A 27,034-nucleotide genomic window follows, 5' to 3' on the forward strand; every position below is an offset into this window, starting at 1 on the left:
GACAAAATAAAGCAGGGAAGGAGTTAACTTGGGCTTCCAGCCGCTGTAGCTGGACAGAATGTCCCAGAATGATCCCTGCTGTACCGCTTTTCAGTCAAAAACCCCACGGATGTTTCCAGCTGTTGGCCCTGTACGTGTTGCACTGTCTGTCTCCCCTTGTGCTGTCCCTGTGAGCTCTGCAAATGCTTGTATGCAGATGCCTTTTCTTCTGCGGTGTCTTGATGCCTTGTTTTGGCCAGCTGTTAGATGACACCTGAAAGTGCAGAGGGCTTGTATCCTCTGGGGTTTCTTTATTCCTGATCTTCACATGGTTGGTGAGATCATGTGGTTGGTGATCTGCACGTGGTTCCACCTTCTGCATGCTGCCATAAACATCTGTTGCTGTGTAGGGCTAAGAGGTACCTTGGGGCTGTGGGTTCCCCAGGTTAACCCAGGAGAGTCAAGTGCCCATAGCTCCTCTCCCCCTGCTTCTCTCCTGCCTTGTGTTCATCTGCTCTCATCCCAATGAAAGCAGAAGGAGATAGATACCCCGTATCAGGCCTATGTCTTCAATTTCCCCTTCCTCTGTCCTCCCTTCAGCTGTTCTACGAAGTCACCCAAGCAAAGGTCACCCTGCAGAACAGCGGGAAGATGGGATTCACCTACGCAGTGCTCAGCCCCAGCACGGCCACTGCAGCCAGCCCCCTGCCCAGCGTGCCCCTGGTTGTGCCCAGCACGGTGAGTACGAGTGTAGCACGAGTGATTAACCCTGGCACTTTGTCGGGCTGCCCAGGAGAGGGTTATAGGGGAAAAAAGGAAGAAAAAACCCCCAAACAACAAGAAAAAAACCCCAAAAGCAGCCAGGAGAGATGGGGCTGTAAGCAATTGGTGGTGGGGGGCAGAGGGTCAAGCAAGCGTGGTCCTAGCAGCCTCCCTTAGTGGCATTTGCTGGCGGGTGGCTCGGTTAGCGTTTACCAACCTCCCGTGGGAGGCACGGGTGCGTCAGCAGCTCGCTGCAGCCCAGCTCCTGGTTGTGCTGGCGCTGGAGCTGGTTGGTGCAGGCTCTCCTGAGGGTCACCTTACCCAGGTTGTGTGGTCAGACAGGATTTACGCCTTGTCCTTACCCGTAACGAACCCTGCCTGCCCCCTGCCAGCACCAGCCAGGTGAGACTTTAAATACTCTCTGGCTTGGGCATGAAGCTGCTTTGCCAGAAGTTGTAACAACCTCTGTACCGGTCCCTCGCTGCTCCAGCTTTGTGGGGTGGCGAGGGGGGGACCAGGGAGGAGCAGGGCTGGCATAGCAAGGGCAGGAGTTTGCAGCATCCCACCATCCCAGCTTCTCGGTTCTGCGTGGATGTTTTTGGGCTGGAGCAGCGTTCCTTTCCTCGATCCTTTTTGCCATGGGAAGAGGAAGCCAAAGGGCTTTCACGTCTCCTCCCGGCTGTCTCCTACGAGGGATGACGCGCTGATGCCCTCTTCCTGCGAGCTTCCAAAGACACAGCTCTGCTTGGCCCCGCGCGCGTGGCGGCGGCCCTGGCAGCTTGGCAGGGGCTCGCTTTCACTGCAGCTGTGTTGTGGGCTGGAGCAAGGGCTCGGGGGACCAAGTGGCAGGATCCGTCCCACTCAGCAGCCCCTCCCCACAGCACGGAGGGGAGCAGGGAGCCAAGGGTCCAGCCCAGGGTGTGGAGGGTGAGCTTGAGAAGAGCCGCGGCTGTGTCCGGTCACCCAGAGCTGTGTTTGCCTTTCCAGAGGTGGATGTTTGCAGGTCACCGTGAGCCTGGATGGCTTCGTGCACCCTTGGTGTAACCGCACAGGCAGGAGATGTTTGGTTGGGGTCATTAATAAGGGGTGAGGATGGTGTCTGATACTTCCTTCCCTTTGAGAACCTGCCTTCTCTTGGAAAGGTGTCCCTGCCCGTGGCAGAGGGGTTGGAACTAGATGCTCTTTAAGGTCCCTTCCAAGCCAAACCAGTCTGTGATTCTATGATACAATTCTCTTCTCGGTGTTTCTATCGTCTGAGCCATCCCTCCACCAAACCGCCTTTGGTTACATTCCCTCCCTCTTCTCCCTCACTCTGCAGGGCCACATCGGACCTGGCAAGGAGCAAGTGCTCAAAGTCTATTACCTGCCAGGAGTGCCTGGAGTCTTCCATAAGACTTTCCAGATCCAAGTGGGTCACCTTGAACCAGAAGAAATCTCCCTGAAAGGAAAGGGGATTTTTCCCAGAATCTCCTTGGACCTGCCCAGGAACATCAAAGGTGAGCACTGCCTGTCTGCTCCCCAGGAAGGTCCCCAGTTTGTTTTTTTTCCCCCATGTCATATGCCCATAGGACAGCTTGCACCCACCTCCACCAAGCCTGGAGGTTTCAGGGCTGTCAGACCAACACTCAACCCTCTGGTTGCTTCCTGAGTGTCTGGCAGATGAGCTCTTGTGGGCTTTGCCCCAGGCACCATCGTGCAGAGCTTGCCAGTGTATCTGTCGGAGGCCTGGAAAGGTGATGACTGGACAGGAAAGCTGTAACGCAGGCTGCCAGGGTTGGGTTTGCAGCACGTTGCAGGGGATGAGATGCTCCTGTGTGGGGAGGAAGGTGGGTGGGGGTGAATATGAGTGTTCAGAGAGGAGCAGCAGCGTCCACTTTCCCTAAATTGCTCAAGGAGTTTGTTTGTTGGAGAGGCCAGTGTCGGGGCAGTGGGACTTCCCGGCTTAAACGGCATTGGCACTGCGCCCACACTTCTATGTGTGGATGTTTTCTTCCTTCAGGAAATGAAAAATACGAGAAGATCTTCAAGAAGGTGAAAGAAAAGATGGAAAAAGAGAGTGGGAGAGATGCAGCAGTTGTTGTGGGGGCAGATGCGGCCGCTGAGCTGCTCACGGACACCTCGGGCACCATGGTGAGAGCGGCTGCTGCCCCGTTTGGCACGTGCCACCCTCCCTTGTGTCACTTGGGCCCCTCGCACCCCGCAGCAGCCTTCCCGGTGCCCTGCTGGCACTTGGGACCTCCCTGCCCGCATCTGGCCACGCTCATGCATCAGCTCAGCGTTGCCCCGGGGGGCTGCCCGCCACTGTTAGTTGTCCATCCCATGGGTGCGTGAGTGCCGCAGGGAGAGATCCTGAGGACCGTGCTCGTGTGAGTGGATTTATGGCACTTTGCGATGGAGATGCAGGTCAGCGCTGGGGTGTTTGCTGCTCCCAGCCCAAGCCCTGCCAGGTTTGCAGAGCTTCATAGCAGCAGCATGACGGCGCCCTGGGACTGTGCTGTCAGTGTTTGTCTCCAAGAAGCACCAGCTTTCTCGTGGTTCCCTTTTTGAGAGAGCTTTTGTCCAAGCTGCTTTGGGACTGGCTGGGGCCAGGCAAATACTTGGAGCACTGGAAGGTTCCTGGCTTGTCTGTCTGGCCAGATGAGCTTTTATAAGTGAAGATGCTGGAGTTCATTTCCCTTCAGATAAGGTCCTGCCTGTGAGAGCAGGAGGCATCACAGACACTGAGCAGCGAGACAGGAGGACCCCATCACCCACCTTCACAAGAGCAGGGGTGGGATCCTCTTTCAGAGACAAGCCTGTGCCTTGGGAAGGACTTTTGCTAACCAGCCACTGTCTTTCCTTTCCTCAGGTGGACATGCAGCTTCAGCTGCAGATGGAGCAGATGGTGATAGAGGAACATGCCCTGCAGCAGCAGAAAGCTCTGGCCTCCGGTCCCCCAGAGGACACTGCCTTTGACCAGCGTGCTCGGCGAAGGCTTCTCAGGTTAGTGGGGGCTCCTGTACCCTACCTCCAGGTGCCCCGAGGGTAACACCCAACAGCACACCCCTGCTCCTGAAAGCTGCTTGTGTCTGCAGAGCCAGGAATAGCTGGGGACTTCAGAAAGGGTCTGATCCTGATGGATTTCGGGTTCCCTGGGAGCAGCTGAGTGTCCTCACCTCTGTAGGGCCACCCTGAGCTTTCGGGATGCTCAGCTCCCCACAGATGATGGGTTCCATTCTTAGAGTCGAGGCGTCCAGTGCAGACCATCAAGCCCATCCAGACAGCACAGACACCGTCTGACCAGCTCCGAAAGAGGCAACTCAAAGCTGGTGCCTTTGTTCCAGCTAACAGAGCAGGGAACCACACGGGTTGACAAACCCTTACAAGCCCTAAATCAGGTGGCTTGGGTGCTGGTGGGACTGCAGGGCTTACCGAGGTAACTCGGTCCTTCCTCGTGCTCCTTCATGATGAGGCACGGGCACAGGAGGCTCCAGTTCAGGAAGAAGATGCTCTGCAGAACAGATGGTTTATGTGTGTTCCTGAGTGGGTTTGCTCTGGAAAAGGACCTTCCCGTGAATCTTGTCGGTGTTGATCACTGCATTTAGCGGTGCTCCTTTGGGGACAGGTCTGCTCGCAGAGCAGCGCAAACTAATTGTATGTTAAGGTCCCATTGGTAGGTGGTAAAACCTAGGACCTACGCTCCCTGTGACTTAGCAGAGTCTTATTAGCAGGCGGTCAGGCCTTGGGTTTCGCTGGCCAGAGCTGAGATTTTACAGCCGTGAATACAGAAATAGCCCCTTCATTTGCATCTTCCACCCCTTGGCAGTGTTGCCAGGCTGTGGTTTCAGGACTGTCCTCACTCCTCCTTTCAGAGCCAAGCTGCCCGAGTATATCCTGGACTTTGGCTATGTCATTCTCGGTGACAGCCCCACGGACGTTGTGAAGATCACCAACGCCGGGCGGTTGCCCGTGTCCTTCCAGGCCGATAGAGATGTCCTGCATCACACAGGTAAGCGGGCTGGAGAGGCTTCACGTGGGCTTGAGGGAGCTGTCTCTGATGGATTAGCTTAAGCTACTGGACATGGGGAGTTTTTTGAGTGCTTGTTTGTGTAGCTTTTCCCTCCTCAGGACCCCCTGCCCAGTCCTTCAGAGCCTGAGTTCTGGCCTGCCTATGACTGCCCTAACGTTTCATTGCAGGGGCCAGATGTGCTGATCACCTTGGTCCCCTCTCAGCATCTTCTGCTCTTGGCTACCATGAGCATCACCTGAGTTTTCGTGCACTCAGTGGGTTTGCGTTGCAAACAGATGGACCCTTTGTGGTTTGGAAGTGCTTTGGTTTAGAGTTCATAATGCCATAGCACTTCTGTTGGGCCTTTTTCGAGAAACCAGCCTGTGAGGTGCTCTGGTGTATCAAAATAGGCTTCCCAAACAGGCCTTGAGGTGAGGCTGCAGTGCTGGCAGTGACTCGGGGTGTCTGAAGGATGGTCAGGTGTCTCCTCTAAGTTGTTTTCCAGGGAGCACCACAGCATGGGGTAATCGTGGTTGGAAATTCTCCTTTGGAGAAGTCTGTGCATCCTTCCCTGGGATGCTTGAGGGAGGAATTACTGGTGCTCCTCAGCTCATGTGTTTCCTTTTTACTGTGTGGACCTTGGATTGTGGCTGTGAAAAGCCTTTCTCCTTGAGCAGTGACAAGGGAGAAAGAGCAGCAGGCTTCTCCAGAGATGCAAAGGGGTCCTTCCCAGAGCTGCCAGCCAGGACACCCGTAGGGCCTTAACGTGCTTGTGACACATTTCATGTCGCTTGTGTGTCTCAGCTGCTTTATTTGCCTCTGTTCAAGGTTTCAGCATTGAGCTGGACCGTGTGACAAACCTGCCCTGCTGCAAGACGAAGGTGTTCAAAGTGCGCTTCAACCCACAGAGTGCCAACCTGCCGGTGGGAGAGGTGGACGTGCTCCTGCCCATCAAGGTACCGCACATTTTGGGGCAGGCAGCAGGTTGGGCGCAGCAGCAGATGTCACCTGGGTCTCAGCTGGATGCTCTCTCCTTCACTAGGTAGCAGGAGGCCCCACGTTTCCCCTCCGCCTCCGTGCCAGCGTGGCTGTGCCATCCCTCTGCCTCTCCAGGGACAGGCTGGAGTTCTCTGCTGTCCAGTGTGGGCAGTGTCAGGTAGAAACCATCCAGCTTCGCAATGAGCTCCAGGTCCCCTGTAAATGGTTCATGACTGTGGACGAGCCTGTTAAGAAGGTAAAGCACAGACAAGGTGTAACACGTGACTTCTTGGCTGGGTTTTCTTTGCCTCTCGTGCCTTTTCTGCCCCTGTGGCTGCCTGAGCACTTGGGCTACAGCTCACTGAAGAAGCTTTTGAAGGTACAGAGCAAAGCTCATTTGTCTGGACCTGTTCACTAGCTGATGCCTCACTTCTCTGCCATCTTCACCCATTCCTCCTCCTCTGAGGACAGTGCCTCTCCATCTACCTGCCCTGCCTATATGTCTTCCCTCCAGTTGTAGGCCAGTGGTGGCCACGGCTGGTTTGGATGTGGGTGCTCTCAGCATCATGACAGTATCCTGGAGCACTGCAGGAACTGAGGGTTTGTCCTCACAGACCAAGGAGACCTCACACCCTTGTTTTTTGTGCTCAGGTGAACAAATATTTGCCAGCGAGCACGCGTCGGGAGCGGCTCCAGGAGTTGAAGGCCAAGCCCTGCGTCTTCAAGGCACTGCCCTCGTCTGGAGTCGTGGCTCCAGGACACCGATGCAATGTGCAAGTCAGGTTTTCACCCACGGAAGAGGTGAGAGATTGGCGGGTGTCACCCCCAGGAGGTCTGGCAGGGCAGGGTGGTACCGAGAGTCCAGGATGTAACAGGATGGACACAAGGGCTTCCATGCCTGGGGACAGTCCCAGGGATGTTTTAATTGCTAGTAGAGCTGTAACCATCTTGTGCCTGGCTTTGGCCGGAGCCAAACACTGAGCAGAGAAGACAACCCTTATTTCTAGCCAATGAGAGCTCATCTGCCTTTCGTACAGCTGAAGTTTGCCTGAGGCAGCAGTGCCAGGACTGTGTCTGGGCAACGTAACCCTGAGGACCTTTCTCATGAGCGTTGCGCTCCCTCCTGACTAAGTGGAACCATCTGATGGTCCATTTTACACCCATCTGATGCCGAAATATCCAGTTACACTTTGCACCAGGGTTCATTCCAGTTACTCAGAGCCAGCATGCAGGTGCTGTAGCCCCTGCTATAAGTTAATATCTGTTTTCCATTCACCTTAGAGGTACTGATAACACCCTGACCTTGGGGCAAGGGTTGACTTTGAGGCCCTGTCACCTGGCACTTCACGGAGGAGCTTTCTGCACTTCTCTCTTTCAGAAGTCCTACAGAAGCAAGCTGAAGATCAACATTCGCCAGAGCAGCCAGCACCTCCAGCTGCAGGTGTCGGGACATGGTCTGGAGCCACAGCTGGAGTTCTGAGGAGAAGGAACACGCCTCCACACAATGCAATGTGAATCAAAGTGAAGACGCTTTATTAAGCATAAGCTGTCCCTTTTATACATTTTGTACTTTCCCTGGCTGTAAGCATGTGCATTGCTACTGGTTAATATTACTAAACATACTCTTCTTTGATGTGTTGATTGGTCACTGCTCTGCCACTGGTCTTTTCTTAATTGGCTCCATCAGTTCTTGTTTCTTCTCCTCTGTGTTCGGCTCCCACCGGCTACTCCCTCAATTCTTGTTTGCTCAGCTACTGTTTTTCCTCATCTCTCCAAGGTCGGCTTGTTGACACTAGCTACATGAATCTTGTCACGCAGCTAGGCCCTCACTCCATACTCTCATACTTCTGGCTCATTACATGACCATTCTCCTCCAAAAACCCCTCTACAATTCCCCCTTTCTTTTCTTGAGCCAGAAGGCCGTGTTTATCCTCCGCTGCAGGGCCCTTTGCAAGCAGGAGAATAAACACAGTAATACAAGCATGATAATACAAATCACAAACAATCCCATCAATAGCATTTTAATCAATCCGACCAGCCATCCAGGAACCCATGCTGTTCCCGTATTTTCTGCGTGGTATCCATGAGCTCTTTGATCTGCTTACGAATTGACTTAGAGTGATCATTCAGATCCATGCAACACATCCCATCAAAATCCTGACATCCATGACCGTGCACTAATAATAAAAAGTCTATAGCAGCTCTATTTGTAAGGTAGCATGTTGGATACTATCTACATCATTGGCTAATGTTCCTAAAATTCTAGAAGTTGGGTTAGCTCTTTTTGCAACCTAGCAAGCTAAATTTCACAATTGTGTTAATCCTTGTGCAGCATCGTTACATTCTATCCCTATGTTAGTGACACTTCTTTTTTACCTGGCCTTATGTAGGTTAGTATGGTTAGTATGACTTTTCGTGTAGGCATTAGTAGACTTAATTTACCTATGGTACACGGACCTCCCAGTTTCTTACTGGGCAACTTTGGCCAAGTCCTATCCCCACAAATTAGGAATAAACCCTTTGGTAATTTTTGCTTTCAGATCCCTTTAAGGGGACCCCCACTAGACATGTATGAAAGGGTTGTTCAGGCTGAGCTAAGGAGGCACAAAACTGCATCTGGTTCAGGCTCTGCATCAGAGTCACCGAAACGTTGTGACTCCCCTTCCACTGTGTCGGTGGAAGGACGATCGGTTGATGACCTTTTGTCAGGTCCAGGATCCAAAGCAGGCTTAACACAGAAAAAACCACCCCTTGCTTCATCATGACTGCGCCTTTTGCTCCCTTTTCTATACCTCCCATGCAAACCTTTTTTCACACTTCCCGCAGTCAGGGCACTGGATCTCTCGAGAGGTCAGTGTTCCGAGGCAGATCCTGAGTTGGCTCCTGTAGTTCAGGTTGTTTTTGTAGCCACGGCTTCACCCACTTAGCTGGTACCCATTTGGCTCCTGTATCTGTAACGACACATGCATACCCTCGACCCAACGTTATTAGTTTCATTGGACCTTCCCACACACCAGTCACCCCATTTTTGACCATCACTTTGGCTTGTTCCTGTTCTTTCTGAAAAGCCTCCATACCTCCCTTTAACCCTGCACCATGTTTTACCGCTGGGGGTACAGAGTAGTCCTGTGGCAAGCGTAAAAAGTTTAGTACATAAAGCGCTTTACACAACCTGTCAGGAGGAGATAGCCCTGGCTCTCCCCCTTTTTGTTTTTGTAAAAGGTGTTTCAGAGTTTGATTCATGCGCTCCACAATAGCTTGTCCCGTTGGTGAATGTGGGACGCCCGTTACATGTGTTATACCCCACAGTTGGAAAAAGTCCTGTGTGGCGCGTGCCACATAGCCTGGGCCATTGTCCGTTTTAATCGTCTGTGGAATGCCCAGGGCCGCAATAGCAGAACGCCTGTGTCGTTGAACGTGTTTGCTGGATTCGCCTGTTTGCGCTGTAGCTGTAATCAAAGAAGAAAAAGTGTCAATTGTTACAGGAACATATTTTAACCTGCCAAATTCAGCAATGTGAGTTACATCTGTTTGCCAAATGTCCAAGGCCTGCAGTCCTCGAGGATTGGTTCCTTGTATCGGCGTAGGTTGCGGCAGTTGCTGACAATCAGGACGCATAGCCACGATATTCCGAGCATCACTGTGTGACAAATGAAATCGTCGTTGCAGTGCCCGATGTCCTTGATGAAAAAACTCATGTGACATACGTGCCTGCTGTTTAATGTCCGGCACCTGTACAGTCATTGCAGTAGAATTTGTGGGGTCAGAAACCAAAGAGTCCACTCGAGCATTGCCTTCTGCAATAAACCCAGGCAAATTAGTATGATTTCTTACATAGAAAACATAAAACAATGCAGTTCGGATTTGAATTTCTTGCCACAGAGCTCGCAGCAATTCAAAAACACACTGATTACGTGTATGCTCTATAACAGATCTATCCAATTGCTTTATAATGCCAGCTACATATGCTGAATCAGTAACCAAATTAAAGGGAATGGGAAAATTCTGAAATACTCCTAATACAGCTCATAATTCTACCACCTGAGGTAAACCCTTTTGTTGTACTACCATAGATTCCCAGTTGCCGTCAGAATACCAGACAAGGCCCACCTTGCCTGTTTTTCCAGATCCATCCGTAAAAATGGTAATTCCATCCACAGGAGTGTCTGCGCACAACACTCCTGTGGCAACGAAAGTTCCGCACTCAATTTCATAACAGGATGGGAGGGCAAGTGGTAAACAACCTGTCCCGAGAAATTCTCCATGGCTGTTTGCAAAGCAAAGCTATTAGCCATACACCACTCAAAATATTGAGCTGCAATAGGAACGTTAGTGATGCAGGATCTCTGGCCACAAGCTCCCGACATCACATCCGTCCTTTGATGATGATCTGTGCCAATAGCTCTGCAATCATGGGGACAGTTTTCTTTGTTCTTAAAGGTAGAAAAAAACAATTCCAATACATGTAACAAATCTGATTATTCTGAATTCCATTGACCAATTATTGCATACAGAATTTGCCTATCAAACAAAGTGATAATTTGTATTTCCTGATTCAAATCAATACGATGTACAAATTTGGAATGTAGCCTGCTTTCTATTTCTGTAATCAGTTGCTGTACCTCTGCAGTAGTCTGTCGTGGTGCTGTTAAATTTGTGTCGCCTGCTAACAATTGGAAGAGAGACTGCAATTGTGACGATGTAAGCCCCAAGTACGGCCGCAGCCGTAACTTGAGCCTTATGTTCCACAGTACCCACTTTTGCACATGCCTTTATCATAGCATTCAAATCTGGTTTTCCAGGTAAAGCTTCAATGAACTTTTGACAATCAGCATTAGCATTATCCCTAGCTAATTGCGTAACTAGAGTATCTCGTAAACCAACATCAAAAACTTGCTTTTCAACTGCTTCTTGTAGCCTCTCAACAAAGGATAAAAAGAGCTCCTTGGGTCCTGGTCTTACAGTAGTATATAATTGCATTCATACCCAGCGCGCTTTTTTTTTTTTTTTTTTTTTTTTTTGGTGATTGAACGGATAAAAACAGCCACTCTATAACGTGTAGCAGATCCTGCCAGCGCTCCTTCCACTGGCCCAGTAATCCCATGGGATGACAGCTGGCAATGGCTACATATAAACTTACTGGTGTCTCTAAATCCACATGATGTACCTTTTTCTGTTGCATACCATTGACATATTGTGGGACTGTTTTTCATGCCTTGCGGTAATACCGTCCACTGGTATCGTTGACAAGGCACCATGTTGTTCCTACTAGGTATTGAAAAAGCAAATTAGCATTTGTCAATTTCATGTAAAGGGATGGTGAAAAAACAATCTTTCAGATCAATAACCAAAACGTATAGTGTGCATCAATAACTCCTGGTAAAACAAATGGACCTTGCAAGGTTACACTAGGACGTCTGAGTAATAGTGCACTTAACCTGTTTCCAATGGGTCCCACGGCATTCAATGGTACCTTATGCACTCTGCTGTTCTCTGTTGTGATTGCGGTTGCTGTGGGAACATCCAGTCCTGCGCTCCCTGCGGTTCGGGCTGTGCGAGTTAACTGCATAGGCCTGGAACTGGTTGGGAAGATTCATTTGTGTCAGCACACAGTTCCTCCCCGCATTCTTTCTCTAGTTTCCCTGCACTCTGCCGCAGCTTGTTATCAGGTGACCTTGAGCATTATACATAGACCTGCACAGCTTCACAAAATGCCCCAGCTTCCCACAGCGGTGACACATCAAAACAGTTATCTCTCCCACTCAGCTTCGACTTCTTAGGGCAGTTTTTCTTAAAGTAACCTTCTTGCCCACATGTATAACAACGATGAACTACCTTAACTGCTGCTGCAAAAGTTTTGCTAAATGCTCCATCTGAAATGTGGTGGTTCCCACTTTCCCGCAACCATCCATTACTTCAGTTAAGGTGGGGTTACGATTTGCCATCCCTGCAATAAGTTTCCTGCAATCCTCGTTTGCATTGTCCTTCGCTAACTGTAGTAACAATGCTTCTTTAGCAGCCCCGTTTTGTATTTATTTGTCTAAGGCAAATCACTCCCCAACTGAATGGCTCCCATTCGGGTGGGCCGCTTCCGTCCCCTTGATATACCGAGCAAGCCAATACCCCGCCACCCATAGCAGCCGCAGCCCCGAAATCACCGTCCGCAAGCGCGTGCTCTCTTAATTTTCTCCAGAACCTGGCCGGGTCCGGGCCAGACACAGTACCCTGGACTGGCTGCAGCGTGGATAACTCCTCCACGCTACCGCCTGACTTTCCCGACCCTCGGGCTCTGCAACAACTATGTCCTGCTTCCACCTCTTCAGAAAGGTCTATTAAGGGTGGCTCAGTCTCAGATTCGGGTAACTGGACGGTAGAAGGATCAATGTTCCACTGCTGTTCCCTAGGTGGTGGTGGGGGAGCTCTGGTGGCGTGGAGGGTGGGGGGGGGCGGGGAGGCTCTGGCGGCGCGGAGGGCAAAGTCACTGTGAAAGGAGCTGTAGCCGCCTCAGCCGCCACCTTTGCCTCTCTGTCCTCCTTCAATTGCTCCAGTGAGTCTATAACTAATCTCCACGTCGTCAAACGACACAGTGGCGATCTTGTCCTCCCTTGAGGCAGCCTCAAACAGAGAGGTTCCAGCGCTTTGCCACGTACTAACTTTGAAAGCAGTTTGCGCCGTAGCTGGCAAATTATTCTTTTTACACCATTATTTACAATTATTTACACCAATTATTTACATCAATAGTCTCCAGAGCAAACGCTCATCGTATTTTACCCCTCTCTTAGAGAGGATATGTCGGAGAAGCCTTACTATCGCACTTTCTTCTTTACAAATATTTTGGCCCATCTCCTTTCTCCCCGGCTGCTCACCTCACTAAGGGTTCAATATCTTTACTGTTCAATATCTTTATAGATGATCTAGACGTAGGGATTGAGTGCACCCTCAGCAAATTTGCAGGTGACACCAAGCTTGGTGGGAGTGTTGATCTGCTGGAGGGTAGGAAGGCCCTTCAGAGGGATTTGGACAGGTTAGATAGATGGGCCGAGACCAATGGCATGAGGTTCAACAAGAACAAGTGCCGGGTCTTACACTTCGGCCACAACAACCCCATGCAGCGCTACAGGCTGGGGGAAGAGTGGTTAGAAAGCGGCCCGGTGGAAAGAGACCTGGGGGTGCTGATGGACAGCCGGCTAAACATGAGCCAGCAGTGTGCCCAGGTGGCCAAGAAGACCAATGGCATCCTGGCCTCTATTAGGAATAGTGTAGCCAGCCGGTCTAGGGAAGTGATCGTCCCTCTCTACTCGGCACTGGTGAGGCCGCATCTTGAGTACTGTGTTCAGTTCTGGGCCCCGCACTTCAAGAAAGATGTTGAGGTGTTGGAGCGAGTCCAGAGCAGGGCGACCAAGCTGGTGAAGGGTCTGGAGGGTATGACTTACGAGGAACGGCTGAGGGAGCTGGGGTTGTTTAGCCTGGAGAAGAGGAGGCTCAGAGGTGACCTCATTGCAGTCTACAACTACCTGAAGGGAGGTTGTAGTGAAGTGGGAGTTTGCCTCTTCTCCCGGGCAACTAGCGATAGGACAAGAGGGCACAGCCTCAAGCTTCGCCAGGGGAGGTTCAGGTTGGACATCAGGAAGAATTTCTTTACAGAAAGGGTTATTAGACATTGGAATGGGCTGCCCAGGGAGGTGGTGGAGTCACCATCTCTGGATGTGTTTAAGAAAAGACTGGACATGGCACTTAGTGCCATGGTCTAGTTGACAGGGTGGTGTAAGGGCAGCGGTTGGACTCGATGATCCCTGAGGTCTCTTCCAACCTGGTTGATTCTGTGATTCTGTGATTCTGTGATTGGTCACTGCTCTGCCACTGGTCTTTTCTTAATTGGCTCCATCAGTTCTTGTTTCTTCTCCTCTGTGTCTCTGTGTCTCTCTGTGTCTCTGCAGCAGCCACGTGGCTGGGGAGGTTCTCAGCACCCCTTAGATGGGTGGAGAGAGGGAGCACTCCCTGTTCAGAGAGTTTCTCAGTTTGGAAATCCTTAAAAATGGCTGTAGGGCAGCTCGTGGTCATTGTTTCCTTCAGCTGAGTCACTCAGCGGAGAGGTTTCTCTGTAGGTCCTGGCACTGCTCCGGAGCCTGCCCACCCCACTGGGCATAGAAAGAGCACTGTACTCTGTATAAATTTAAAAAAACATTACCAGAAGCTCAGTGCCTTCAAGGGACGAGTGTGAGGATGAAGGTAACGGGAGTATAAACAGGGTCTTCTCTTATGCTTTAGAACCTGGATCACCTCTCAGGGCCTCCCATTCCCCCTACCGCTTTGTACTCCGTGATCCACTACCCAGAGCAGCGGATGGCCCCGGCAGCAGGAGAAGCCCTCAAGCACTTCATGTTTGTTGTGCCAGAAGATGCCAGTGCGAAAGCTGAAAAGAAGGATACAGTAAGTGTTGTGGATGACCCCGTCGTGGCTGCAGTGAAGGTGCCAGGGCAGGGGGCCAGGCTGGATGGGAGCATGGTGGGGCGGGGGGGTCACTGTGGAAGGAAAAGGATCACTGTGGAAGGAAAAGGATCACTGTGGAAGGGCAGTGAGGACAGGACAGGGTCTTCTGTGTCTGCAGGTGTCCCTTCTGGCTGTCCAAGAGAGACAGCCCTGCGTGGGACATAGGGTGGTTCTGGAAGACGAGAAAAAAAATCACCTAAAGCCCTCAACTTCCCTGGAAGAGAGGGTCCTGGGTGAGGAGAGGTGTCAAACAAAGTCCAGTAAGGAAGACCAAGTCCCTGGGCAGATATTAAAACCAGTAGATGCTGGTTACTTATTTATTCTCTCTCCTGTTTGTTCACAGACACACAGCTTTCATTCCAGGGTGGGGATGTCTCAGGGCAGGGCTCACCTCTCTCTCCCTTCTCTCTCTCCCCTTGGTGTGAAGACATCAGAGGAGCTGCTCACCCCAACCAGAGGCCAGTTGAGGGAGGAGAAAGCCCCAGGCAGCTGGGAATCTGTGAGGCCCAAGCGGGGCTCCAGCTGGGGCAGGGTAGCTCCCTGGGGGCCGGGCATGGCAGCGCCCACACGTTCCCCTGAGGTGGACCAGAGCAGCGTGGAGAGGGTCCCATCCCCAGCGGGGCCTGTCAGGTGAGCTGTGAGGGAGGAGGTGACCCCTCTGCTTCAGGTCCATCTTGCCAAACGAGGTCCATCGTCCCCAGCTCCGCAGGGACCCTCTGCCAGTGCCTTCATGGGATGGCAAGTCCATAACCCTCCTCCTTGCCTCATTTGCTCGTTAGTGATGTCTGAAGCCTCCTCTTTAATTGGCAGGTTGAGCAGCTGCAGGTGTATATTGCCTGCCCGTGGAGAGGTGGAACTGAAGGTCCACTTCAGCTCCATGAAGCTGGGCCTGTTTGACCAGATGCTGCATTTTGAGGTCCTGGGGACGCGCCGTCTGTACCAGCTTCATTGCAGGGGCACCTGCCTCTATCCCGCCATCAGCCAGGACCCGCGGTAAGGCTGGCCCGTGGGAGCCTCCCACGCTGCCTCCCCCTAAACTCAGAGCCAGGGCTGTCCCTTGTAGCCCTGCGAACTTCTGGCTTGGGCAGAGCGTGCTGCCTGAGCAGCCCAGCGTCTGTCCCAAGCTTGGAGCTGGGAACCAGTGCTGGTACCTCAGCCACCAGTAAGGGTTATGGCTTTCTGACCCGGTTGTCTACTTGGAGTATCTCACAGCTCTTCATATGCCCCATTTTCTCTCCCCAGGGTGGTGTTTCCTCACTGCAGGAATAGCAAGGCGGCTGCCGACATCGTCTTCAAGCAGTATGTCATAGACACGGGTGTGTTCCACTTCGGACCGCTGCTGTGTGGGAATCCAAGAGACCAGTACGTGCTCCCTGCCCCGAGCGAGCACCCTGATGCGCTGCCTGCTTGGAGTGAGATGTCAGGATGGGATCTCCAGGGCCTTGTGCTTTCATGGACATGCCTGGAGCCATGCTGTCCCAGTGGCACAATTCAGGGTAGGCCCAGGCAGAGACCTGGGAGATACATGGGGCCGAAGGGCTGCGGATATGTGAACTTGAGCAGATAAGAGGCACGTGAGTCTTGGAGGAGCTGGGGAGAGATGGAGATGATCTTCCTACCTGGTGGGTGCCTTGGTGGCCAGAGCCACGTGCTGCTTCCAGCCTGAAGGTGCCTTGGGGCAACTGGTGTCCCCTCTCCACATCTCAGCTTCGCCACCTTTATGGTGTTTTTTGAAAGTGCTTTGAGCTCTACGGGTAGACTGAGCAAGCAGTTCTTCTGCTGCTGGGTTTGCAAAACATTCATTGATCTATAACATTAATCAGACTTTATGATGTGACCTGCCAATGTGCGTGTGGGGCGGTGTGGAACCTGCAAAGGAATAATTCTTATTTAAGAATTACGTTTTCCTGATCCCCACCGCTGGATAAAGTCTGCCTGAAGAAGTTGTCATTGTAGCTGCTGGCATGTTTCTATTTTTAACATTGCTGGTTTTGTTTTTGTTTTTTTTTAATATTAGAGATGAAGTTCTTGTCTTTCTGGGAGCTCTGGAGAGCTGGTGGTATTTTGACAAGCCAAGGAAATTAAATCAAAACAGTTTAAAAAACACGAGAGGATCTTTAGCCAGGCAGCCAGGCTGATGAAAGGTCTTGGGTTTCTGTTTGCTTTTTTCACCCTTTAACTCCAAATTCTGTTCCACATCTGAGGGAAGGGATGGTTGTTAAATTCAGCATTCCTCTTGGGAATTAATCCTTTCTATTTCCTTCCCTCAGCCTTGGAGCTGACCCATGAAATCCAAGGCAATCCCATGGGGTTTTTGAAAGAGATAAGCTAAGCTATTTTTCAAACCTCTTTTCAAAAGCATTTCTGTCTACTCTGCAGGGAAGGAAACCCAAAAAAGAAGGGGGAAGGACCCATGTGCCTGGTGTACTTTTATTTTTCCAGGCACCCTTGAATTGATATTTTGTAAAACACTATTTGAGTGGCCTGTGCATCGTCACGCTTCTGGGATGGAGGCATCAGGTCCAGGGGCAGACATCAAAGTAACACAAGGATGAGCACGTATAATATGCAACGTGCCCCTCAAAATGATTCTTTTTCATAGCTTGCTTGTTAGACCCTGGTCTTCCAGTGCAGCCTCCTGGAACACAGGAGGGACACGATGCTTTCCGTGATGTGTCAGCGGTCCCGGGGTCTCCTCTGCAGCCTTTTCCCCTTTTTGTGGACAGGTACAAGGCGCTGCCCTGTCCCTCCAACTGCGAGAAGATGACCATCCTCAACATCACGCCCTCGGCAGCAGAGGTGCGTTTCTTCTTTGAGCGCGATCTCAAAGCGGACACGTTCTTTTTGGACCCTCCCAGCATGAGGCTGAAACCTAACGAGAAGCAGGTAGGAGAGGGGCAGGCAGGGCAGGCACGGGTGGAAGTGCCAGGAGCCGTTCTTCCTGCTCACGGGATGCTCTTCTGTGTTTCTTTTCGTGGGGACGGGGTTAGGAGCTGAGCGTTTGGGCGTACCCCACTTCAGCTGGCCTCGTGGAAGACAGGCTCATGTGCTGCATTCAGGAGAACCCAGAGCCGGTGGTGTTCCCCCTGTGCTGCGAAGGGGTGCAGGTGGAGCTGGGGGTCAGCCCCAAGCAGGTGCATTTCAGCAAGCTGCAGGCCGCTGTGCCGGCGAGCTCCCCTGCAGCTTCTCTGCCTGTGTGCCCTCTCAGATTAGAGGCTGGGCTAGCGTCCCTCTTTCTCCCAGCAGTTCCCAGTCTCTCGCTCGCTGTGCCTTGCTGGCTTGGATATCCCATGACAGCCACAAGCTCTGTAGGCCCCCAGCAATGCCGTGTGATGGGCATCCCGGTGGATTTATATCTTGTCTGCTGGTCCAGAGAGCAATCCAGTTGCTCCTCCTTATCTCCCTTCTGTTGGATACCATTCTAACCAAGCTCTCCCTCAAGGACCTCACCTCTCAGGCTTGTGACACAGAGAAAACATTTAACTATAGTTTCTTACACTTGGATAGGGCTGCTCCAAGTTGCATTCAGTTGCAAGGCTGGCATGGCCATTGAGCAACCGGTGCTGAGTGTCTTTGTGTCTCTGCAGGATGGACAGCAGGACCCTGGTCCTGCGTAACAGCACCCCACTGCCCATGGCCTGGCGGCTCAGTGGGCTGGAAAACCTCGGCGAGGACTTCTCCGTGTCGCAAGATCGGGGCTTTGTTGGTCCCCGCACAGAGTTTAGCCTGCATCTATATTTCAAGGCCACGAAGGCTGTCAACATTGAGAAGACGATCCAACTAGAGGTAAGATCGAGGGAGGTTCTCCTGCCTCTCTACACTGCCCTGGTGAGGCCACACCTGGAGTAACGGTGTGCAGTTCTGGACCCCCCAGTTCAAGACAGACAAGGAGCTACTGGAGAGAGTCCAGCGGAGGGGTATGGAGATGGTCAGAGACAAGGACTCGTAAGTTGTCTACCAAAAGAATTGAGGAGAATGGTCTGAGCAATGTTTGTTTCTTGCCACCTCAGGTTTCAGATGCAGAAAATGCCCTGGGAATTGTTCAGGTTGAAAAGATAAAAATCTTTGCAGAAGCCTACGATGTTGCTCTGAGCATCAACATTTGTAAAGGTCAGTGGATGCCCCCAAAACGAAGTAGCCTGGGTGCATTGTGTTGCCTTGGCAGGTGGGCAACCAAAGCGGATGGGATGGGGTGGGATGGGATGCAAGCGTGGCACGGATATGTAACACACGTATCCTGCAAGCTGCGAGGAGTGAAGCACAGTCAGGGCACAGCCACCCTTGGGTCTCTCACCTCCCAACTTTGAAGCATGCAATTAATTTGGGGGCTTTGAAATGACAGCGATGTGAACAAGCAGTTGGCAACTCCTGGAGGCGCAGCACGGTGCGTAGAGTTGTTAGTTCTGTGTTTGGAAGCAGGCAGATGGAAACTGAGCTCCATAGTTGCTAAACCCTGCAGGTATTCTCTAAGGGAAAGGGCAGCAAAGCTGCTAGAGAAGACTTCCAAGAAGGGAAACTTGCTGAGGAGGGTTTTGCGCTGCCTGAGAACTCCAAATATGCATCTTGTCACTTGGTGTAGTCTGCAGCAGCTCACAAATATTCACCATCTCTTACCTGGCCCTGCGGGTTTTCTGCAGGTACGGGCAGCACCGTGAATTTTGGGTTCCGTAAGGTGCTGGATGACGCGAAGCAAGTGCTGACGCTGAAGAACGGAGGGAAGTTCGAGATTGCGTACAGGTGGGTCCAGCTGCCTGGGCTGTGCATGCGCGATGCCACCCCCTGCCCGGGCCTGCGTTCTCCTGGCCGTGGCTAGAACCTGTTCCCATGCTGGCTACCTCGTGAGCTGGGTAAATACAGAATCTGGGCTCTCCGACCTCAAGGATTTAAAGAGAATCCAGCCACACACCAGCAGTTCTTCACAGGAACTAGAAGGAGAGAGCCTGAAATTTAAGCCCTTCTGCTGGGATTCATTTCCTTCCTTTGAGGGTCAGCTCACGTCTCATTACGAGACTCTTCAAAGGAAGGAGTAAGACAATCAGTATTGCAGTTAGCTGACAGCACTCTTGATTATCTGCAGTCTGTCGAGATCTGGGATTCAACAAGCAGAGCTGGACTCTTTCCTTCTGTGTTTTTTATGGTCCTATGCAACGTCCTGGCTGTGCTGGTGGCACCTGTACTTCTAACTGCAGAGATCTTCGTTCCTTCCCTTTCTCCCCAGTTTCAAGCTGGAAGCGGCAGATACCAATATACCCGACTTGGCATCCCATTTCACTATCCAGCCGCAGAAGGGCGTACTGTCTGCCTCTGAATGCCCCGTGCAGGTCCAGCTGTTCTTCCACCCCAAGATGGAAATGAATATTGAGGACAAACCCATCCTGCAGTGCCAGGTGAGCTGCCTGGGCTGGGCGGTGTTAGCAGGACACGTTCTTGGGAGTGTTAGTGGGACACATGTCTTCTGGAAGGAAGGCTTTAGCTGGGGAATCTTGTGGTGCTTCCTAAATGGATCTTATTGCTGTCTACAAGTACCTGAAAAGAGGGTGTAGCGGGGTGGGGGTCGGTCTCTTCTCCCAGGTAACAAGTGACAGGACGAGAGGAAACGGCCTCAAGTTGTGCCAGGGGAGGTTTAGATTGGAGATCAGGGACAATTTCTTCACTGAGAGGGTTATCAAGCACTGGAACAGGCTGCCCAGGGCAGTGGTGGAGTTCCCATCCCTGGAGGGATTTAAAAGCCGTGTAGATGTGGTGCTGAGGGACGTGGGTTAGTGGTGGCCTTGGTGGTGCTGGGTTAACGGTTGGACTCGACGATCTTAAAGGTCCTTCCCAACCAAAATGATTCTATGGTTCTATGAAAATCTGGCTCTGGAGGAGGCGTTTAAACAGGGAGGGTGAGCTGATGGGGTCGGGGACAGAGATAGAGGCTGGCCTCTGCTGCGTTTACTAAGCCCTCCTCCGGTTCCAGGTGATTGAGCCCAGCATCCGCAAAGGAGGCGAGACCATTGCCGTCATCCCGGTGAGGGTGGCAGCGAAAGCCGTGTTCAGCAAGTACAGCATTAACCCTGCCTGGTTCATCGACTTTGGCACCATGGCAAAGGGCACCTGGAGAACCTGCACCTTCCTGCTGGAGAACAAAGGCATCCTCGACTTTGATTTCCTCTTCTACAAAGTAGACAAGGATGCACCTGTATGGCCAAGGGAAAGGTGAGAGAAGACCTGCACCACCCTTCCTGCCTGAGGAGGCACCGCAGCATGGCTGGTGGGTGACAGGCAGTCAGGACACCGGCATTCTTGTCCATCTGCATCACTGGCTTGTGAGCAGGGAGCAGAAAAATGCCTCAGTATCCCCACGTGTAAGACACAGCTGGTGATGTAGCTGATTTCGCCATAAGCTATGGCAGTAGGAGGTGCAGGCAGCCCTTGGGGAGCAGGAGGGCTTTCCTCCATGGGGAGGAAGGCCAGCTTTGGCCTTGGAGAAAGGCAAGGGGAGCTCAGCATGATGGATGTTTTCTGCTTTCTCCTCTCAGGTCACAGCAAAGGAAATCCACCCAGTCCCACGAGAGTGAAAGCTTTGGCGAAATGGCTTCGTCACCCAGGCAAAGCAAGGGCTCGCTGACAAAGGACACAAGCCCCTTCATGCTGGTGGGTGGCTCCTGCTCCCCAGCACGTGCGCATGCAGGTGGTGTGGGAGGAGGCTGCTGTGCCCAAGCTAGGGGCTCATTGCCATGGGATGGAACATGATCTGTGTGATGGAGGTCCATCATAGCACCTCTGCTCTGGAGACAGGCTGAGAGAGTTGGGGCTGTTCAGCCTGGAGAAGAGAAGGCTCTGGGGAGACCTTCTAGCACCTTCCAGTACCTGAAGGGGCTACAGGAAAGCTGGAGAGGGACTTTTGACAAGGGCATGGAGTGACAGGACGAGGGGGAACGGTTTTAAACTGAAAGAGGGGAGATTGAGATGAGATGTGAGGAAGAAATTCTTTGCTGTGAGAGTGGTGAGACCCTGGCCCAGGTTGCCCAGAGAAGCTGTGGCTGCCCTCTCCCTGGCAGTGTTCAAGGCCAGGTTGGATGGGGCTTGCAGCAACCTGGTCTAGTGGAAGGTGTCCCTGCCCGTAGCAGTTTGGAACGAGATGGGCTTTAAGGTCCCTTCCAACCCAGACCAGTCTGTGATCATCTCCCAGCCACAAGCAGAGGCAGGAGCTGCTCAGTTCCCCTGACAGTCCCGTGCTCTAGCTCAGACCTGGAGCTGTGGGGTCAAGAGAAGGGAGCAGGTCCTGTGTTTGGCAGCTGCTAGCCCAACTAGATCTGTGAATGCCCCAGACACAGAATGTCCCTGTTCGAACTCCCAGTCCGTTGATATGAGATGACCTTGCTTTTTCTTCTTTCCCATCCCCTCTCTTCTCTCCCATCATGTCTCACAGTTATTTCTGCTCTTCTGTTTTACCCTGGGAGGTTGAAGGATCCCAGCTACCACCTTCAACTTTTACACCCAAGCTCCTTTCTCTACTTGGGCCAGGCCTGCAGCTTCTCCTGTTTTTTTTTGTGCCATCCTGGGGCTGTCTCTGGGCCATGGAGTCGTCCCTTCCTGCCCTGGGACTAGGGGCTGGGGCCTGGCTGGAGGTCATACTCCTTGCTGGGGATGCTCAAGGTAAAGCTGTTAGACATCAGCCTCTCCTGGGACTCTTTCTGCAGGCTTACGTCACTGCAGGCGTGTTCACGGTGTACCTTGGCTTTGGCTCCATCGCTCCTGGGGACCAGCAGGTTATCTTTGTGAGATGCTATGCAGAGCCACTGGGGACATGAGAGGAGCGTCTGTTCATCGATATCAGCAACAGAGACCCCAAGGACAATCCCTGCGGCATCCCCTATACCCTGTTTGCCAAGTCCTGCCTCCCAGGTACGTCCGCAGGTTCCCGTGGCCAGACTTGCTGCTGATCAGCGCTCAGACTTACTGCTGGGACAGAGTGTGGAATTATTAATAAAATATTTAACAGAATGTTGCATCCTGTTGTTATTCTGTTAATACTCACTATTTTGTGCTTTGTTTTCACACTTGCTTTATATGTTAAACTTTGGCTTATGATGAAAAGGTTAACGCGCTTGCTAGCTCCCCGAGATTTGCTTGTACTTGACAACTCTCACCATAGGAGCACACGTAACACTCCAGATTAACCCCAAATGTAGTGAAGTTTGAGTGACTTTAGTCACGGGGTGGAATATGTGGAATTATTAATAAAATTAAGATTTGCATCTGAAAACCGAGGTTTATATGAAAAAGCGTAGCATTGTTCACCAAGTATAAAATCAAGGAGCTCTGAGGATGGGCCACGGCTGCAGCAGGCATGCACGGAATCCACTAACACAGCAACTCCCTGCAACAAATCACAGAGGATGGAACGGAGTGGAGACTCCATGGCCTTGCTCCGTGATGAAATGGGAAGAAGACGTTCCTCTAGAGGTGATAAGCAGTCCGTTTGGCCCCCTGAGCCAACAGTTCTCCGAGACCTTGCCAAGGTATTATCCTTTCGCGAACTTTGCTCATTTTAACCTCATTTTAATACCAAAACACACCTCCATCCCGAAGGCTACCCGCCTCCGAGGTGCGACCACTCCTCCCTGAGTCTGCGCCCTCGATTTCTTGTAGACTATACCTTTAAACATGAAGTGAGAGAAATTTACACCAATCATAATGAAAGTATGTATGACTACAGTCACTCAAACTCCACCTTGAAGGTAGAAAGGATATAAAATAGCCAGACAAACGGGGAATTCTTTGGAGGGGAGAAAAGAAGACATCACCGTGAGCAAGTCAAGGGAAACTCCATCTCAGACTGCCTCTGACTGCCGGGATCGGCCGACGGGCTGAGCCTCGCTCCCCCCGCCTTGGGACACCTTGGGTGAGATTTATGCTAAGCGCTTTTCTCGGGAATCTTAGAAATCTCTTTAAAGAGTTACTCCCTAACATTTGTAGCCAGGCTGTATTATTTTAATCTTTTCACGCGTGTTATTCTTGACAATATATTTGCACGTGCTTTCTTGCAGACAGCCACTATGACGGGCAATCCAAAAACCTGTATATCTGTTGCTAATAAAACTGCACTGTTTAAGTAGCCAGTTGTCAAAGTTTCTCACTGAACGCGACCGAACCCTACGCGGCCGTGCTAGTTCATGAGCACAATGGGACTGGCAGTGCAGACTGCTATCAGTGTATCCAGACCCATGGTAGTTTAATATACACATTAAACGCCACTGGACTGATAACAGAAAATTGGACATCACTCAGAATTTAAACCTAGCCGCACCTAACCTCCCACTTCGGTGAGGAGAGTTAGAAAGCAAAGGGGGTTTATCTTCTGCCAAACTCCCTTTTAATGCGACACAGAGGGACACCCTCACCCTAATGTCCCATGTCAAAATCCTCAGAGGTTCCGGTCCTTCTCAAGTTCACCGGTGGGGAGAGGCTGGGAGGGATGCATGGAAGGATAAAAGGAAAGCAGTACCCTGTAAGGCTGAGGGTGACTGAGGTCCATCCTCACAGCCAACTCCACCACCCAGGTTGAGTTTTGCAGTGACATGGGCAGAAAGGGCTTATCAAGCCTTCTGAGAGGCCAACGGGGTCCAGCAACATTCAGCAGGAAGGCTTCTCCATCCTCAGCCCTCCCTCTTGTCTGCTCACAGCGTTTGTGGTTGACGACGTAGAGTCCATCTTTGAGGAGCATGGAATCTGCAGCAGCACCAACCTCGACCGGATCCTACAGATAGTGCAAGACAAGGGTGTGTTCATCACAGATGGAACAAGTTCGTCTTCACCAATGTTGTGGTTGAGCACCGGGCCACAGCTCGCTTCAAGATCCGCAACGTGGGCAAAGTCCCCTGTGACGTGGTCCTCGCCATCAAACCCGTTGCTGATCAGGTAAGAACAAGAGGCCATGGGGAGTGTTGCTCTTTAAAGGCTTTGTGGTAGCCTGCCTTGTTCTCTGGGTTCATTACACCCTCATGCCCAGACTAGTCCAGCTCAGGGCGGGTCAGACTACGGGGCAGAGCAGCAATGCCGGGGTGACAGTTGGGTTGAATTCAGCATGTCTCGAGCAAGGTCTTGGCTCACCCCTCTGGGTCTTTGGTGGGAGACCTGAACCCTTCTGAATATCTCTTGGAAGCTCACTTCAGAGGGGGCTTGTCTACTGAACTGATGGGCAGGGGCTCAAAGCAGAGCAGTTCCTCAGGCTCCCTGGCCTTTTCCTTCTCTTTAAAGGCCAATTACAGGTTATTTGCAGAGTTTTCCATGCAGTCCCCACCTCCCGTGTGTGCTGGGGTGGCTGCCCAGAGCTCAAAGCAAGCTTTTGCACTCCTGGGCTTTATGGCAGCTCCCTGTGCAAGGTGAGCACCTCTTTGGAGTCACCCTCTGAGATGGAAGGAGCCTGTCCAGGGAAGCAGGAAGGAAAACACGCTGTCTGGGGCTGTTGCCCATGATGCATATATGAATAAGACTGCATCACGTTGAAGGATGTTTTGTCCTAACACTGCTCTCTGGGTTCCTCCAAGCTTCAAAGCTGTGTTAGCGACGTTTTCGAGGTGGATCCTGATCGGGTGTGCCTGCCCAGCCACTCGCATGCCTTTGCTACGGTGACCTTCGCTCCACAAATGATGCAGAGCTACCAGTGCACTTTTGAGGCTTCCCTTGATGCCCAGACAAGGTAACTCACCCTGGGAAGTCTTGGGGTGGGGAGGGACCTTTCTGATAGCTGCCTCTCCTCTCAGAGCATGTAGCCCTCTCGCTAACCCTAACTCTTAGCAGCCCTAGGTAGGGTACTTAGCGTTAGATAGGACAGGAAGCAGTAACTACTAGATAGAGCAGAGCAGAAAAGTTAAGAGTTGTAGTTTAGCCTGTATGAGTATCGATGAGGACAGTGTCCTCTTGGGTAGCCAACTGGAAGTGACTGAATCAGAAGGAAATGGAGATGTGCAAGAGCTGAGCACAAAGGATTAGATGAAGCGGTTCCTGTGCCAGCAAGGCAGCGGGCATTATTTCCTCCTTGTTTACATTAAAATGAGGTGATCCTACGGGATTACCTGGGGTATATTAGGATATTTGATGTTAAGGAGCGATTGGATCCCTTGTAAAAGAGGAGCCAGCTCCTCTGTCCCAGGACCTGGGTTTGTAGTGGGGCTCGGACCTGCTCTTCCCCAACCCTTTAGTCGCTGGATTGGGACGAGATAAGTCAGCTCTCGGCCCTAATAAGCAATTCCTGGTTTAGTGTCCTGGGGAATAATCTTCAGTGACGATGTTATTTATTTACTTCTCCCTTCTTGCTTGTATACTGTTTCCATGCTGTGCTTGTGCTTTTTGCATGTCTCCTACCACCACAGCCAGCGGATTTGCCGTGTCTCATCTGTTGCCTCATTATTTACCTGCTGTACTGCATGATTCGATGAAGCGAAATGATTTTTAGCTGTAATTCTGGAAGGCTCTGGCTCTTCAGAGCAGATTCCTTGACCTTCTGTGCATGGCCCTGATCTGCCTGGGGAGGAGAGAGGGAGCTGTGTCATGGGGCACAGGAGCACCAGCCAGGGAAAACGCAGCGGGTGGCACTCGCTTGGTCGCTTGCCCAGTGGGCAGGGGGTTAGTGCCAGCCGTAACGCTTTCTCCTCTGCCTCTCCTGCAGCCCCGCAGCAGCCAGAGCACGGAGCTTGACCTTCAGTATCAGCGGAGACAGGAATCTGCCTCAGGTGACGGTGTTGCGTCCGGTCCCTCGCAATAGGAGAGGGAACCCTCTGCTTGTCTTCAGGAGGCTGTTGCTGGGGGAGTCGGAAAAGCGCCCTCTGGTCTTTGAAAACAGTGGCGTTGTGCCTGTCCAGGTGAGGACCTGCTCAGGGAATGCAGCATCTGGGGGTGTCCCATGGAGGAAAGGTCCCAGAAAAACGGGGTACACCTGGGAACAGGTCTCAGAAATTATTTTTAAGCGAGTGATTGACTTGTGCTTCGCAGGAAGAGTGTTCCTCTGGGAAACGTGGTTTTCTGACCAGTCTATCCTTTTCAGTTCAACACAACACAAGAAAGTTGGCGTCCCTCTTTCCCTCTGTCCCTCTTCTCACATTTTGGTTCTTACGTAAGAATGTGTGGTGTGTCCTGGTTACACTAGATTGTATTTGGTCACATTTCACTACACTGTAATAAACTCAGTTGTAGTTTAATTACATCCTGCTCATTACTTTTAGTACTTTCTGTCCTGTTTGCTTATGTTCTAATTACATCCCAGTGCCTCTCAACACTTTTTTTTCTGCCTGATTTTACTTAAACCTTGTGCTAAAAGCTGCGTTTGAAGCGGGGAGGCGTGCTGGGTTCCCCGTGCTGGACCAGCAGTGGTACGGTGTCGATCCATGTGCCATCCTGTACCCACACCAGTGTGGTCGTGCTCTGTTTCCTTTTCTCAGTTCATGATAGACCTGTTGGATGAAGGGGGAGTTTTCTTCTTGAAAGCCAGGCCCACTACACGGTGCTTCTACCAAGCTGAGGGCATGAAGGAAGACTCTTCTGGAGAAGGTAAATTCATTAACCATGAAGTGTGGTCATTCAGAGGGGGAAAATGGGTGCCCTGCTCTTGGCTTGGCCAAGCAGCAGCCAAGAGGTTCCTTTCCTGGGACTCTCTGTACCCTAGTTTTGCACATGGACTCTTTGCAGGGTTTCCTCGTAGCAAGTTGTAAGAAGTTTTTCTGTTCTGAATGTGGTGGGTTGAGTTGTGGGGGTCTGTCACCACTTGAATGGACCATCTGAGGTCTTTGCTGCACGTGGGGAGTTATCAGCCTGAATGGAGGCAGCCCTTGAGCCCACAGCCAGCCAACAAAA

Source organism: Nyctibius grandis, chromosome 12 (assembly GCF_013368605.1).
Source record: "Nyctibius grandis isolate bNycGra1 chromosome 12, bNycGra1.pri, whole genome shotgun sequence".
Lineage (NCBI taxonomy): Eukaryota > Metazoa > Chordata > Aves > Nyctibiiformes > Nyctibiidae > Nyctibius > Nyctibius grandis.